Source organism: Octopus bimaculoides, chromosome 6 (assembly GCF_046866305.1).
Source record: "Octopus bimaculoides isolate indiv1 chromosome 6, ASM4686630v1, whole genome shotgun sequence".
Lineage (NCBI taxonomy): Eukaryota > Metazoa > Mollusca > Cephalopoda > Octopoda > Octopodidae > Octopus > Octopus bimaculoides.
The window spans coordinates 54,932,386-54,942,385 of NC_142933.1; the positions used below are offsets into that span (position 1 = coordinate 54,932,386).

The 10,000-nt window shown below is 37.4% G+C and overlaps 1 protein-coding gene across 3 annotated transcripts in view; it reads left to right on the forward strand.

Annotated features, from left to right (window-relative positions):
- The window catches only part of LOC106867596 (adhesion G protein-coupled receptor G6), a 342,347-nt gene that overhangs the window by 191,077 nt on the left and 141,270 nt on the right, over positions 1–10,000 (forward strand). The gene's annotated exons all lie outside the window — the stretch shown is intronic.

A 10,000-nucleotide genomic window follows, 5' to 3' on the forward strand; every position in this document is an offset into this window, starting at 1 on the left:
ATCTGTAAATAGATTAAGTAAATATAAGGACCTGGAAATTGAAATACAAAAGATGTGGCATCTTAAAGTGAGAACTGTTCCTGTTATTGTGGGTGCCCTTGATATGATGAAAATAGGGATGTCAGAAACATCTAGATAATATCCCAGGAGAACCATGTCTCAGAGAAATCCAAAAGATTGTACTGACAAGTACTGACAACATCCTTAGAAAAACCCTATCAATTTTAATGTCATGAAGATATTTCGCTACTGCCCCTGCCACTACCCCTCCCCAAGCTTTCAGTCATACTGTAACATCTGTCAACCTTCACTCGCCCTTGGACGCTGGGTGTGTCTCGGCAAGTGATTATAACAAACATGCAAATTAAAAGTAAATAATAATAATTACCATTCTTATTATTATTTCTACTATTTTTTTTTACTTGGGCACCGAAGCACAAAGCCTGAAACGTTTGGGGAAAGGTTAGTCAATTACATTAACCCTAGCGCTTAACTGGTGTTTATTTAACTGAACTCAAAAGCAAAGTAGACCTCGGTAGAATTTGAACTCAGAACGTGAAGTCAGAAGAAATGTCACTATGCATTTTGTCTGGTTCGCTACCAACTCTGCCAGCTTCCAAATCACAAGAGGGGGAGTAGCACAATCAAATCTTCCAGCACACTAGCTGCGGACAAGTGGGATGAGTATGGTGATGATGGAGATGAAATTGTGCGTCCATGGTAGGGGTGGAGAGACTAGCGTGCTAAACTGGTCAGTGTGGCTGGATATTGGTTAATAAATGCTTGTGTGCGGATATACTAGAGACAGACAAGAAGGCAGTCAGGCAGCCAGGTGGCCAAGCAGCCAGGTGGCCAGGCAGGCAGGCAGACATGCAGACAGACAGGCAGACAGGCAGGTAGGCAGGTAGGCAGACAGGCAGGTAGGCAGAAACGCAGGCAGACAGACAGACAGTCAGATAGATAGATAGATAGATAGATAGATAGACAGACAGACAGACAGACAGACAGACAGACAGATAGATAGATGCGTTAATATCTAGATATATAACATGTATATGTGTGTGTGTGTATATATATATATATTATTTTGTTTAAAAGAGTTCCAACACTGTCTGTTTTTTTATGTTTTATTTATATTCCTGCAGAACCAATGTGGGGTATAGAATATGGAATATACAATATATAATATAATATACAATATATAATATAAAATAAAATAAAATAAAAATGGATGGCACCATGAAAGAAAGTATTGAATGTAGATGAAATATTAAGTGTTCAATATAAAGGATCAAATATATAAATATAAATATATAAAGGCGACTCGAGTTTCAGGGCTATTTCCCTTCGTCATGGCCGGTATGACAGACTTTAACAGACTTTGTTAAAGCACAACAACAACAACAATAATATGCCAAACTTTCAAACTTAGCGGTATAAGCTATCCTGTTGCTTCTTCCAACGGCTCTACCATTCTGCTGCTAATAGGGGAGGGTTGCGTGTGTGTGTGCGCGCGCGCGCCTGAATAATAGTGAAAATGAAATAGAAGCAGGAAATAATGATGGATAGCCTAATGAACGAGAAAGAAAACAGATAGATAGATAGATAGATAGATAGATAGATAGATAGATAGATAGATAGATAGATGGATATGATATGATATATATATGTATATATATATATAGGCGCAAGTGTGGCTGCGTGGTGAGGAACTTGCCTCTCAACCACATGGTTCGGGGTTCTGTCCCACTGCGTGATAACTTGAGTATATATATATATATATTTGAGTGTGTGTTTGTGTTTGTTCCCCCGCTGTCGCTTGACAATTGGTGTTGGTATGTTTACGATCCCGTAATCTAGCGGTTCGGCAAAAGTTACCGATAGTATAAGTACTAGACTTACAAATAATAAGTCCTGTGGTCGATTTGTGTTCCAGCATGGCCGCAGTCAAATGACTGAAACAAATTAAAGAATATACCGATAGATAGATAGCGACAGTGAGAAGGTAGTAGTGGTATATATATTAGCAGAGGAATGCTTCTGTGCATAAAACCAAGTAGGTGGGGGTGAGTGTATCTATTAAATACGAGTTAAAGCGGTTGTCGGTGGGTGTCAGTCACTCGATTGTACCTATTTCATCTAACTATTGCTAATACCATTCTAAGAAATTGGTAACTCTCCCACGTACATATATATATAAATTATACACACGCGCATATGCACACACATATATAAACGCGTGTGGGTGTATGCGTTTGAAAATAGATATTTACATACATGACCTAGTTCATAATTAATTCACGTGTCATCATGTGTTATTGTAGGAGGTGGAGGTATTCCCCGACTCTTATTTGGGTATTATGGAATTAATGTGTGACGGTTGGGATCCTCTGCCTCCTGCTATTTACTGACGTACCAAGTGACATAATGACATCAGAAATATCCACTCCTTATTGAGGAAAGCGACAAAAGGGAAAGACTGAACAGAATGAGAAGAGAGGGCGGAGATGGAGAAGTAAGAGTAAAAAGAGGTTGGGGAAGGTAAAGAAACAGAGAGAAGTGGAGTTGGAAGTTAGAATGAGAGAAAGTGAGGGGGTGCTGTGTTGCCCAAGTTCGGTCATAATCAAGCAGATAGGTCCGTAATCGGTGTTCCATCAATGACCATCCTGTTTGATTCTCAGGCAATGTGTCCTGAAGTGTTTAATAGGTACGTGTCGAACATATTGGTTTGTGGCATTTTTTCCGGCTCTTAATGGCCTGCGCTCAAATTGTACGGAGGTCAACTTTGCCTTACGTCCTTTCAGGGTCGATAAAATAAAGTACCAGTTAAAGTACCAGTTAAAGTTCCTCCCCCTAAAACTGCTGACCTTGTGCTAAAATTTGAAACAATTATAGGCGATGGTATGTGTGTATGCGTGTGCATGTGTTGTGCGTGTGTGTGTATGTGTATGTGTGTATGTATGTGTGTATGTAGGTGTGTGTATGTGTGCATGTGTTTGTGTGTGTGTTTACGGTTACGGTTAAAAATTGATGAAATAAGTACCAGCCCTTAAAAACAAGTACTGGGGTCGATTTGGGCCTCAGACCATTCAACAACGGTGTTCCAGTAGGACACCAAGTCAAACGAATAAACTGTAAATTACCACAACTACTACTGGGCCCAAAATGTCTCGCTCGGGTTTTACTTAAATCTTTCAGTTAACTAATTTATTTTCTTTATGACGAAGAGTCAATCCAGAAACATTACATTCTTCTTCTGCCCGCTACTTTCACTGTTATCCCAGCTCACAAACTTCACTTTGTTGGTCTTTTTCTTTTTTTCTCTTTTTCAAGATGGTATGGTGTGGTTTGGGTAATATTTTGCTGCTATTTTTAGCAGTCGTTGTGCTGCATAGAGGTTCTGTCATCCGCTCTGAAAGTAAGATGTAAAGTCTCGAGAGAGTTGTTATTAGAGATCAAGTCAGAGAGAGAGAGAGAAAGCGGAAAGGTTACAAGACAGGACAGAGAAGAGGAGATAAAAGAACGGTGAATGAATAGAAGATAGGTAGAGTGGGAGGAAATATTTGTGAAAAGATAATGGAGGGAGTGGAGAGATAGAGAGGGAATACATATACATACATACACACACACACACATACACACACACACACACACACACACACACACACACATATATATATATATATATATATATATATATATATATATATTGATGTAGGGTGAAATAAATAATTGATAATTTTACCAAGTAGTTCGGTATGTTAAAAAAACCATTATCGGTAAACTTATACAAAAATTTAATAATTATTAGCATAATTATAATTAGGGTTCGGCAAAATTGCTTCTCCACATACCGAAATTTAGAAATAGCAGTTAAATACTATTCCACTACCATAATATATCTCCCAGACAGATAAAGTATGATAGTGGAATAGTATTTAACTGCTATTTCTAAATTTCGGTATGTGGAGAAGCAATTTTGCCGAAGCCTAATTATAATTATGCTTATAATTATAAAATTTTTGTACGTATATATGTGTGTGTGTGTGTGTGTGTGTGTGTGTGTGTGTGTGTGTGTGTGTGTGTGTGCGTGTGTGTGTGCGCGCGTGTGTGTGTGTGTGTGTGTGTGTGTGTGTGTGTGTGTACATATAATTGAAAACCAAGAGGAGAATGGAGATTTACTCACATCCAAAACTTTTTTATCATTAAAAAGTTTTCTATACCACACACACACACACATACACACAAATATATATATATATATATATATATATATATATAAATTAACAGAATGAGATAAAAATCCAAGGCTGTGAAAGATTTCAGAACATTTATAAATAGAAGGTCTTACAGCTGTTTCTGGGATATTTTATATATCCCTTCATCGGAGACGGTGTGAGAAAATGGTTACACAATAGTTATTTTAGATAAGATATGAAATAGAGAGTGAAGTGGAGCAATGAAAATAGACGTGAGATATGCAGAGATATTGCATCTGCAGTTCCATTATTTAAGCAGAGAGGTATACATATAAGATTCCTGTACCATTTATATATATATAACTGAAAGTTTGACAGAGATTGTGGTGTTACAAAGTGAGTGAAAATGAGAAAGAGTGAAGGGGGAGCTGAAAGAGGAAGAGTAGGTAGAGTTGAGGAAGTAATTGAGGAAATGAATAGGAAATGTGGAGAGATTACAGGCTTTTGGGAAAGATAGCGTTGCAAGGGACGGAAAGATAAAAAGTGAGATGAGTCGGAGGGACTGAAGAGTAGTGAAGCTTAGGGAGAGTAGAGAGACAGACAGAAACAGATAGCAGACAGACAAACAGGCAAACAGAGAACTGACGTACGCCGCTATGTGTGTGTGTGTGTGTGTGTGTGTGTGTGTGTGTGTGTGTGTGTGTGTGTGTGTGTGTGTGTGTGTGTGTGTGTGTGCGCGTGTGTGTGTGTGGAACAAAAACAAAATAGAGGGCATTAAAATGTTCGGACAGATAGACGACACGAAGGCGGACAAGGGAAACAACAATTAGAAGGACAGGCAAAAAAGACGGGTCGTTCCTGGCTTTCTTTCTTCAGTCAAGTACCAACAATCACGACCATTTCGGACAGTTACCCTTGAGATGGTTCGATCTGGTTTTCCCCAAAATAGTCTACACTAAGAGCATTAGGCCCCTTTGTAAGAAAGCTAGCGAATGTGTATAGCAACAAAGACAAAAAAAAAACGGAGAACATGGTACAGAATTATGAATACAAACAAGAAATAACAACAGGTGTCTTTCGACTGAGAACGATTCAAATTGTGTATGTGTGTGTGTGTGTGTGTGTGTGTGTGTGTACAGGGAGAGAGGGAAAAAGAGAGAGGCATCGCGAAGAAAAACCAAGACTCAAAGCTTCCAAAACTTGTTTGACACTTCTTGGAGAAAATGCCGCTGGATATATGAAATTAAAACCCCTACTCATGCATTACTGTTTAATTAACCCCTAATTTGACGTTTAAATAAGAAGGCATGCATGACTAAAAGTCTTTTCAAAGAGCAGTTTACAAACATTTTTCCTTCAGTTGTAAAAATGCACAGAGCCAGGCATATTTCCAACAAAGTATTGTTCCTTTTAGACAATGCACCAAACCACCCAGTGAACTTTCTGGTGACGAAAGGGTAGAATTTATCTCCAGGAGTAGCTATCAAAGTATGAGAGATAACTTCAAAACTTTCGAACAACTTATGAATGCAATTAAGGCAAGGACACCTACTGTTAGAGACTTATAGATGTTCGACAAAATGGATGTTGTGAATAACATAGCTACGATATAGGATGAAACAGTGAAATTTGCTTGGAAAATATGTGGCTAGATTTATTAGCTTTTTGCAGGTAAAATGTCTACATCGAATTCCGAAAATTACTTTTGACACTTGCAAATGCTATAGAGCTTGTAGAAGTCATAAAGAATGATGTGGTAGAGTTGCTAGTGTCTCATTGAGAAAATTTATCTAACGAGGAGCTGATGCTGCTCGTGTTGATTGGGGTTTCAAAATTAGTCAAATTGCTTATTCAACGAGTGAAGAGAAGCTTGCTTTCTAATGTTTATATAGGAAAGCAAAGGAAAACTGAATTAAAACGCAAGGTGTTTAGGTAATATTTTACATTCTAATGAGGCTTACTACTTCTTTTACTATATAAACTGCAGAAAGTGAGTCTTTCTTTACTGGTTGATGAAGTGGCTTGATGGAAACTTGATGCCACAGTCAAAACCAACACGAAGTTTATAGAAAATTTGACTCTACCTATACTATTAAGTCGCCCTATCAGTAAATGTGCCGTTATTATTCTTAAACTTGCCATAAAATAACTTCAATTTAACACTCACTCACATACTCACACATACATGCACATACACACACATACACACGCACACACACACACACACACACATACACACACACACACACACATACATCCATATATATATATACATAGATACACACACGCGTGCACACACAGTGGATCTCGAAGCAGATAAAGCTATAAATTATTGCTTGTAAATATTGGGTTTAAAAATCCTTTTGGATAGAAAAGGTCGGAATATATATGCATATTCAAATGTCAGTTTCTCAGCAAGAAAGGAAGTAAGCCCTCAGTGAATGGTGAAGAGCATGATCTTTATTTAAATAGAATTCTTGTTGTTGCAGCTCGAGTTTCATGCTTTGTGATGCTCAGGCGAGATCTCTCGACTTTCGGTATCTTGGATGGTTGTATACACTGGATGTTATTTTGTCTAAATCTATTGTTTCTAAATTTGCATATTAGGATATAGTCTGCAGTTGTCATCGTTCCATCTCCTGATTTGTCGGTTATTCTATTTTTCACTGATCTTCTTCGTAGTTGTTGATCTGTATAAGTTGTTATCTTGAGTCTAAAGTCATTAAAGATTTGTCTTTAGTTTTTCTAGGTTTTCTCTTTCTCTTTTTCCATGTATTTATTTAGCTATTGATTAATCTGTATACTGTATTTCAGATTTCAACGTTTCTCGTTGTCCTATTCAAAAAGCATTCTATTTGTTTATCTATTGTATAATCACATTCTGTTATTCATTAGATTTATTTCAATGGCTGTTGGTCATGTCATTCATTCGTTTTGTTTCTGTTCTTTTTTTTTTTTTTTTTGCTAAAATCAGTCTAAAATCACTTCGTACTTAGTATACACTGAGAGGTAGACGAGGGATATTATTTTATCCAATGTCTCTAAAGCCCTCATTCTTTTCCATGGAATAGTCTGATTTGTTGTTCCGTTGGAGCATTGTTGGGCCTCCACTACTATTTCCGGAAATGTTGCGTCATTGGGTATCTAACCAGATTTTAAATATGAGCTTATTCTAGTCCCAGCAGCAATGATGTCATTTCATCTCTTCTGTTCTGCAAATGCAACTGTTGCGTAAATTTTCAGCGTACATGAGACATGACAGAATCGTTTATGTAAATACAAATATGACATTAACAGAGCAATAACACAGACTGCTCAGGTCATATGTGTGTGTGTGTGTGTGTGTGTGTGTGTGTGTGTGTGTGTGTGTATACAGACACATATATGTATATGTACATATTTACATACACACACACATATATATAATATACGACTGGGTGAACAAACGAAAGAAAGTAGCACCCAATATATTTAGTAGGAGTAGGGCGGCGAGCTGGCCGAATTGTAAGCACGCAGGGCAAAATGCTTAGCGGCATTTCGTTCGTCTTTACATTCTGATCTCAAATTTCACCGAGATCGTCTCTGCTTTTCGTCTTACGCACCCGCGAACTTTAAGTCATGTGGCATAGTTATTATTATATATACAGGGGTTGGACAAAATAATGGAAACACTCAGCATCATAGTATCATAATTTTGAAATGTCTATAGAACCGTCAAAAGAGTGTTTATTTTTATGATTTATTTATTTTTTTATTAGTGTTGCTTAATAATTTTTTCTAAAATTGCTGTTTCTTTTCAGATATCATCAGAAAAAGGTAATCAAAATTCATTAAAATGATAGATCTATCGGACTTTCAAAGAGGTCAAATTGTTTGTGCTCGTATGGCAGGCACTAGCGTAACGAAAACAACTGAAATGTTTGATGTATCATGTAGTACTGTCTCGAAAGTAATGACAGCCTTTAAGAAAGAGGGGAAAACATCGTCGAACAAAACTCCGGTAGAAAACCAAAACTTTCAGATAGGGACCGTCGGACTCTTACGCAAATTGTTCGAAAGGATCACAAAAGTACAGCTCCCAAAATTACTGCAGAGCTTAATGACCACCTCGAGAACCCAGTTTCCACAAAAACTGTCGCCGGGAGCTACACAAAGCCAGATTTCACAGGATGGCTGTAAACAGAAAACGCCTACTTTCAAAAACAAACGTTACAAAGCGTTTGGAGTGGAGTAAAAACCAACAAATTGGTCCCTAGAGCAGTGGTAGAATGTTATTTTCTCGGACGAGTCATCCATTACCTTATTTCCAACCACTGACCGAGTATACGTGTGGAGACAGCCAAAAGAAGCATTTGACCCAGACTGCCTTCTTTCTACTGTTAAACATGGAGGATCTGTGATGATCTGGGGTGGGAACTATGTCTTGGAAATCCGCCGCTCCAATGGTTTCCCTTTATGGCAGAATTAATAGTCAAGACTATTTAAGCATTTTATCTGATCAAATTCATCCTATGGTTGCGGAACTGTTTCCGGGGAAAAACGTAATCTTTCAGGATGATAATGCACCAACTCATACAGCTAAATTTGTTACTGAATGACACAAGGAACATTCTCGTGAAGTTGAACATCTTATCTGGCCACCACAGTCCCCAGATCTCAATATCATTGAACATTTATGATGCATTTTAGAAAAACAAGTAAGGAGTCGATATCCTCCACCATTATCACTACAAGAATTGGAGACTGTTTTAGTTGAAGAATGGACAAAAATTCCTTTGGAAATAATTCAAACTTTGTACGAGTCCATACCTCGTAGAATTCAAGTTGTAATTACTACGAAAGGTGGTCCTACCCCATATTAAAATATATTTGTTTGAAATTTTAAGGTATTTCCATTATTTTCTCCAACCCCTGTATATAATCATATGCACACAAATAAATCAGCGAAGGGAAATGGGGATTAAAGAAATCCAGGCGAATACCTTGGTAAGCACTCTGTTTAATAAATCCGGCTAACAGAGTTCTAACGAGAATGGTTCGTGACGTGACTGTTCTATGAATTGATTAATTACTTTATCAAATAATTCACCGATTAAACATGTAGACCATGATCCAATGGATACAGCTTATTGGATCATTCGAAACATATGAAAGCTCATAAAACATTTCATGAATATGATTTTTCATTCTCTATACGTCGTATTTGTTTGTGTTAACGTTACAACGTAAAGGTGCTCAAATACACAAATGTGTTGTTGAATGTAGTGTCTGTTATACTTTTGTTTTGGTAAAGTGGAATATTTCCTTATTCCTGAAGTTTTCGTGCGGTTAACATTGATAAATCGTACTCATACCTTTTCTTTTTTTTTTGTTGTTGTTGTTGTTGTAGTGCACCTGAGCACCGTATACAACAATTTCATTAAGCTAGCAAAATCGTTAGCGCGCCGGGCAAAATGCTTAGCGGCATTTCGTCCGTCTTTACGTTCTGGGTTCAAATACCGCCGGGAGTCGACTTTGCCTTTCCTCGTTTCGGAGTCGATAAAATAAGTAACAGATGAACATTGGGGTCGATGTAACCGACTTAGAATTTACAAGCCTTGTGCCAAAATTTGAAGCCATTATTATTATTATTATTATTATTATTATCATCATTATTATTATTATTATTATTATTATTATTATTATTATTATTATTATTATTATATTTGTGCGTGTGCGTGTGCGTGTGTGTGCACGCATGCGTGTGTGCGTGTCTGTGTGTGTACAAAGACAGGGGGCGAGAGCATAGAGCTACTTTAAAA